The sequence below is a fragment of the Macrobrachium nipponense genome, chromosome 38, assembly GCF_015104395.2.
Source record: "Macrobrachium nipponense isolate FS-2020 chromosome 38, ASM1510439v2, whole genome shotgun sequence".
Taxonomy (NCBI): domain Eukaryota; kingdom Metazoa; phylum Arthropoda; class Malacostraca; order Decapoda; family Palaemonidae; genus Macrobrachium; species Macrobrachium nipponense.
In genome coordinates this window covers 48,376,082-48,384,403 of record NC_061098.1, presented here as the reverse complement: position 1 = coordinate 48,384,403, position 8,322 = coordinate 48,376,082, and positions in this window count along the sequence as shown.

The window sequence follows — 8,322 nt, the reverse complement described above, 5'->3', positions numbered from 1 at the left end:
CAGTCCAGTTGCCATTAACGAAAACCGTTCCCGGGATTTCGTGGATACACAGCTTCTGCGAAGACCAAGTTGCCTAGAGTTGACGATATTTCGGAAATTCTGTGTTCGCTGGCATCGACGTTCCTTTAAGGTTTTGCGTTGCTGGTGATGTCCTTTTAGGAAATTATTCTCTTCTAACTCTCATTCCTATTATTCCCATGATCATTTATATAACTCATATTTCTACGTTTATTGGTGCAGTTCGTATAGTTTCTGTATAACTATCCATAAATGACAGCGTGACTTAGACATTGCTGAATCTGGTTCTAATTGTCATATCTCTGCTGTTACAACTTGCATATTCAATTCATAATGACAAAATACGTAATTATCATCACTCATGTCATTCTCACAAATGGAGTGACATATTATATTATTATAAAGGATTATCCTAAAGCATTCTTGCATAAAAAGAATATTATATGATAGGAATGCCACGTGAGATTAATAAGAATATAAATTCTATTATAATTTCGAAATGGTTTATCATTAATCCATCTCATAAGTGAAATAAATAAACTTATCTTATTTTAAGCAATACTTTATTTCCAGTGGATAATAGTAATAAACCCTCGTTTACTGGGCGACGGACAATGAATTTAACATATTAAAAAAATGAATTTAACAAATTAAAAAAAAATCGTGACGTCATCAGGGAATACCTTCATCATATTTCTTGTTAATCTTACCAATATATTCTTTCTCAATGCGTTTAAGATGCACTTATCTGTAAACCCTTTTGTTGCAAATAGAAAAATATTACTAAATATTTAACAAATACTACTGGAGCTCAGTTATCTTATCTGCTGATATGAAGGTGGTTCCTTATCGCCATCACAAAAGGACACTCGCTCGTCGATAGGCAATGCAGCCAGCTTATCTTATGAACACATTATTATGCAAATTGTGAAAGGGATTTATTGTTGGTTGCATTAGTGGCTATTTTGTTGAGCAATGTTTATATATATATATATATATATATATATATATATATATATATATATATATATATATATATATATATATATATATATATATACATATATATATATATATATATATATATATATATATATATATATAATATATATATATATATATATATATATATATATATATATATATATATATATATATATATATAATATATACATACAATATATATATATATTATATATATATACTATATATATATATATATATATATATATATATATGTTATGGGGGATTCCCCCCCCCCATTATTCATTAGGTAAGCGTGTGAGCACGAAACGGAAGGCAAACCCACACAGCATTACACACAGCCTCTCTCTCTCTCTCTCTCTCTCTCTCTCTCTCTCTCTCTCTCTCTCTCTCTCTCTCTCTCTCTCTCTCTCTCTCTCTCCAAGGAATCTCTCTCTCTCTCTCTAGCACCGACACCTCTCTCTCTCTCCACCTCTTTCTCTCCATTCTAACAGGTAATGGAAATGAGAGATTCGCATCATAACATTAACATTTATTAACAATGAATAAATAATGGGTAATCAATCAAGTAATCAAGTCTTACAGACTAACTCAAAAAACCCTGAATAGTACAATGTCTAGTCACCAAAAAAAAGTCTACACCCATCTGGGAACTGCCAGAAGTACCAGAATTGTCCAAGCAGCCGGAACACTTAAACACAGTTAAGAACTCCCGGCGAACGCCATGGCATCTTGCCTGTGTCTCCAAGATCCTCTGTCAAAATCCCCCATATACTCGTGTATGACACTCTTTTAACAGAAAGAGCGCACACGCACATACGAACACACAGTTCGTTAGCGCCTTGCAACACTAGTTGCATCCAGTTTTCACAATTGGCACTTTGAGAAGAAGTTAATAAACTCAGTACATTGACTTGTCGAACTAAGCCTTTTTATCTCACGCCATCCCCAGAAACTCATTTATCAGCTACTCTCGGGTCGTTGCTTCTCACTGTTCTCCACATTCCATAGGTCACTGAGAACACATGGACAATATATTATTAATCAAAAACCCTAGGCCTTACATAGCTCGGCCACCCCATGCTTGCCCCAGCCTAGCAAAATTGCTTATAATACAAAACACACTGGCCGGCTTAAAATAAAATACAAGTAAAAACTGCACGTCTCTGGCATTATAAAATAAAGTCTTATCACGCTTTAATCTCCAAATAGCACTAGACGCATTTTCTCTCATATTTTCTTCATTTCTTGAATATCCCTCTTTGCTTGTCTGCAAGTAGCTGAACAGACAGCAACAGGCTATAGCAGGCTGTAGGAAGACGGAATGCCTCCCTCATTGTAGAAGACTTCTCACGACTTCTGCAGATCCGCAAAAGACACGCTGTAGAATTCTTGCGATCACCATCATGGAAATTCTTGTAATCACCATCATGGAAATTCTTGTAATCACCCTGGGGTAAAATAACGGCAACCTCTCTGCACATGGCTGGTGGACGTCTTGCTGGCATCGGGAAACGACTTTTTGGCGTGTGTTAGTATGTCAGTCAAGTCATTGGTCAATCTAGGAAAATTAACCCAGACATACTACTTCTATCAAACAATGATCTCAAAAAGTCAGAAATACTAACTGAACGTCTCCCAATTAACTCCCTTAATATGACTACTAAATCATAAGACATTATCACAACTCTCAAAGGAAAAGAACATCAAGTTCTCCAACTCAATTCTCCAAACTCACACATCAGCACGCACACAACTCAGAAATCACAGCAACTCCACGGAATTCTGCACTCACATTTCAAACTCGAATGTGCTCACAAGAAAAAAAAAGAAAAAATCGTAATGAGCCCAAGGAAAAAAAAGAATCACGTAACACACCCAGACCCAAAAATGTTCTCTCAAGCTCTGATATCTGAACAACCCACAAAATCAGAAAAAAAATCTCCAATGTTTAACAGCAAAAACCCCTTTACTGCTCAATAATTAATCACAATGAGACTTAATGTCAAACTCCCATTTACGTAAACAGCAACCCCCGACAAATGACATCTCCCGGTAATTTACATCTCCCGATAAAAAAAAATTCTATTCAAGCTCAATCCCCCAAATTACATCTCTCACAGGAAAAGGAAGAAAAATAATAAAAAGATAACCACAAGTACGTATCCCCAATCACAAAACACATAATGCATGTATGATATACATAACTCCCCCGCATTTTTCCCCAAGAAATGCTCCATGTAAAGTTATGGAATTTGCCAGAAAGCAAACTCTTACCCATGCGTTTTCGTGAAATGCTATTGTCAACATTTCCAGATATTGCGAAAATTCTGATCAATCGTCCTCAGAGGAAAAAAGTCAGCACACGGCTCATCACATCGCTTGTAAGTAGAAAAATCGCCTGCGGACGTATGCTCTAACATCGGCATAAAAATTGTCTAGTCAGACACACAAGTTTGGAAACTCATGATTCTCTAGAAAAAAAGGTCTAACAGACACATTTCACAGAATTAACTCCAGGATATGACTAATGTGTTCAAAAATTTGTCTCAAAGACTTATTCTCTCAACATGACTCTGCCCCAAATTATATGCCTCCAAAATAACACACTTGTGAACATGAAAAATGCACACACCTCCATAGGACTCTTAATGCATAATGCCACTCACCTCTAAGTAGTCACGAAACCAAAGAGAAAGAACTACAGAAATCTCCTCTTGACTCGAAAAAACTCCCATAACCACAAAAAAAAGAGTCACCCGCAAAAGATTAATTCCAACTCCATTATGAGACACCATATTAATAATAACACCACTCCGGATATAAAAATATTTCCTCCATTTGGTTAAAAACCAACCCCCTTATATTTCTCTCTTATTTCTCCAATAGCCATATGTCAGTAAAAAAAAGATACCACTCCAGGAATAGAGAATAATCACCTCTATTTCGGCAAATACAAAATATTTACCTCTATTTCCCCAATAACTCCATGTGGAACAAAACAAGGCTCCAAAAATATATCTCCAAAAAATGTGCACTCAAGGCAACTAACTCACACACTCACAAATATTGCCCCATAATCTCCAAAAAAATGTGTCTCCATTTGCAACAAAGATGGCTGCAAAATAATTGAACTAAACATAGCTCTCATCACATTGGCAAATATCAAAAATGGCCAAAAATATATCTCCCATATAGTATATCTCAAATTATAACTCCAAAATAATATATACCTCCAATTATAACTCCAAATAGTATATCTCAATTCTCCAGAGAATAACTCAATGTTATAGTCAAAAACTATAAAAACTCTCTCCGTTTAGCATAACTGCTAAAAAAAAGGGCAAAACTCGGCAAATAAACTGTCTAGAAAATTCTAGAAAAAATCACCCATGTGCCACAACTCATTATAACAGAACTCCAAATTCACAAAGTCTTAGCCAAGACTTCTCCATATGCACTATGACATAGGCCACTAGAAAACTTAACCAAGTTTCCTATCTCTCACAAAGTTGTCACAAATACAACAAAGGTATTGTGCAAGAAAACTCACAATTTCTGGAACACAAATTTCCAGAGAAAAAATGTAGTGCCACTACGTATGCATTCAAAACGTGCAAGAAATTATCCCGTAAATTTCTCTATAGCATCAAATTACTGAAACCCAAACACGTTCTCGAACAATGACTCTAATTCACGAACTGAGATAATATTCACACTAACTGGAGAGAAAAAACAAATTCAAATTCACTCATGGTAAAAAAAACTTGTGTCAGCGATGGCTAACTTCCAAAAAAGGAGAAAAGAAAAATCAACGGCCTTGTTCACTATCTCCCGTAACTCACCAGATGCCAAGCAATTATCTGCTGAACTTATAAAAAAAAAAGGAAAAAAAACATAAAAAAAAAAAAAAAAAAAAAAAAAAAAAAAAAAAAAAAAAGAAAAAAAACTAAAATAATGTGTTGTTAGTTCCTCCCAAATTCAAAAATGATTTCACCTCCCTTGACAGCATTACAGCTCCCACGTATTAGTATATAAAAAATCAGTATCAGAAATATCACTATCAGCAAAATCACCAAAAAAATTGCTATCATCAAAAACATCAGTATCAGTACAAAAAATATCACCAATGTTAATGCTTGTCCATTCTCCAAAAATTCAGCACAAAATACAACAAAAGTTCAGCAAGACTCACCACAATTCACCAAGATTCAGCCAGATTCATCAAGATTCAGCAAAACTCATCCCCGTGAATCACTGAAATATTCTCCAAAGTTACAAAAACTCAACAATTAATTAACACAAGACTTCTCCCATTAATTCATTGTAATAATTATCCATGAATAATTATCTGTAATAATTATAGAATAATCTCCCATGAAATATCTCAAATCTCTCGTAAAACAATTCTCCCGTAATGATAATTATACTTAAGCAAACCTCCCGTAACACATCTCAAGTATAATGATTATCAATAATAACAATAATAATAACTCTCCATAGCAACAATTCTCTTGCAAAGATCTCAAGTAAGGGTGAATTCAAATAGCATACACTAGTATTGCTGAATCCTATGACATACATTCACGGCACCGGGCAACACCATTCGGCACTTCAAAGTAATTTCTCCAACACAATAAAAAAAAATAATCTGTGTATCCCCCTTATATTTGTGTCTTTCAAGGCACAAAGAAAACATATAACACATCCCGTGCATGTTAACTACTTTTCCCCGCATTCACGGAAAAGAAAAATCTCTTTTTATTTCCTTTTCTCTTCCTCCAAGAAAGAAAAAAATATCTCTTTTCTAAAAAAAAAAGACTCTACGGGCGGTTTTTCACTTCATCAACTATCATCAGCTGATGTCTTAGCATCCAATGTCAAGGGCAAATCCATACCCCAACACAAAGAAAAAAAAAAGGAAAAGGGGGAGTTCACCCACACTGAGAAAAAAAAATTTCTCCCCCCCGTTAGAACAACCCCTCAGTCAAGCGGCAGAACACTCCCCCGAGGCAGACCAGTAGTACCCCATCCTCTTGCCCCTTGAACTGTGTCTGAGGACCCCCTCCCAAGGTATACATTAGTACCCATCTCGCGATGCCCTCCCTCGAGGTATGCAGTACCCACATTGCAACGCGCCTCTCTGCGTGGTAAGCAGAAAGTGCTGAGCCCGTAAAATTGTGGCCGCTCTGTCTCTAAGCCAAGTATGCTTATCTAAGCACAGTTCACATGCAAAAAACACATCTCTATACACTCTTATGTGTTTAAAACAAAGACGAATACGTCTATCATAAATAGGCGTGAATAAAGAAAACACATCACTTCTGCTACTATGGGCAAAGACAAGAAAAATTTTTGACCTCTTGAACCAATCCCATTCCACTGAAATATTTAAACAAAAACCCTCTCCTTTCCCCGTTTGATAAACAATAGTTTTTAAACACTCACCACTCCATAATGGGAACAAAAAGAACTCGAAATTCGCGAAATGCACGGCAGTGATATATGCACTAATAACAACACCCTCACGGCCATCTCGGGATGCACTCGTCATTACACACAGAAGTCATACTGAGTGCGCCCACTGCTCCTAGGCTGAATCCCTGGGAAAAATGCTGAGTCCCATGAAATCCTTCCCTCTCCCTTCTGTTACCAGCAGGATAGTTAATTCTCTACCCCTTTTCACTCAGCAACCGAGATCTAACAATTTAACAATTTTCCACAATCCCACAAAGCTTTGTCATTCGAAAACTATCGCTAAGCCACAACCCCTAACTGGTCACCCATCTCTCATTGGCATTCCTAGGCATAGAAAAGAAAAAAAAAACTTTTATACCCTTTTTTCACCGCCTGCCACCACTGTTATGGGGGGATTTCCCCCCCCCCCCCCCCCCCCCCCCCCCCCCCCCCCCCATTATTCATTAGGTAAGCGTGTAGCACGAAACGGAAGGCAAACCCACACACAGCATTACACACAGCCTCTCTCTCTCTCTCTCTCGGCAATCCCTCTCGCTCTCTCTCTCTCTCTCGGCAATCCCTCTCGCTCTCTCTCTCTCTCTCTCTCTCTCTCTCTCTCTCTCCAAGGAATCTCTCTCTCTCTCTAGCACCAACACCTCTCTCTCTCCACCTCTTTCTCTCCATTCTAACAGGTAATGGAAATGAGAGATTTGCATCATAACATTAACATTTATTAACAATGAATAAATAATGGGTAATCAATCAAGTAATCAAGTCTTACAGACTAACTCAAAAAACCCCGAATAGTACAATGTCTAGTCACCAAAAAAAGTCTACACCCATCTGGGAACTGCCAGAAGTACCAGAATCGTCCAAGCAGCCGGAACACTTAAACACAGTTAATAAAGAACTCCCGGCGAACGCCATGGCATCTTGCCTGTGTCTCCAAGATCCTCTGTCAAAATCCCCCATATACTTGTGTATGACACTCTTTTAACAGAAAGAGGCGCACACGCACATACGAACACACAGTTCGTTAGCGCCTTGCAACACTAGTTGCATCCAGTTTCACAAAGGCACTTTGAGAAGAGTTAATAAACTCAGTACATTGACTTGTCGAACAGAGGATCTTGGAGACACAGGCAAGATGCCATGGCGTTCGCCGGGAGTTCATTTTTATCTCACGCCATCCCCAGAAACTCATTCATCAGCTACTCTCGGGTCGTTGCTTCTCACTGTTCTCCACATTCCATAGGTCACTGAGAACACATGGACAATATATTATTAATAAAAAACCCTAGGCCTTACATATATATCTACATAATTATTATATTATCGAAGATTATATTTATTATATGATATTTATTAATATTATATATATCTATATATATAATTATATACTACATGTGTTTGTGCGTGTTTATGCTAGCATTAACAAGCTACAATAACTGAATTAATCCCTTTCACTAATCATTTTGTATTTTCTCAAGCTCTAACTCTGAAAACTAGGGATTCTTTGGACGATTCAAATATAATCCATTAATTCTCAGACAACTGGAAACGTGGACACTATTTCGCGAGTTTTTTTAACCCGTATCTTGCTTAGTATAAATGAAAGGTAACCCTGCACATTCCACAATGATTAAAGTGATTGCCAGTGCTTTGTTGAATATTTATGGCTAAAATTACTTACCTTTTTCCTGCGGCGGACTAGCAACGGTTGATGATGATAATGACGATTTCTGTGTTGCTGTGACAAAACAAAATATTCGTTGATTCCGGAGGGTTTGATGAGTAATTTTAGCCTTAATTGAATGATAAAGCACTGGCAATCTCATGAATCATTCTGAAATGTTTTGGTTT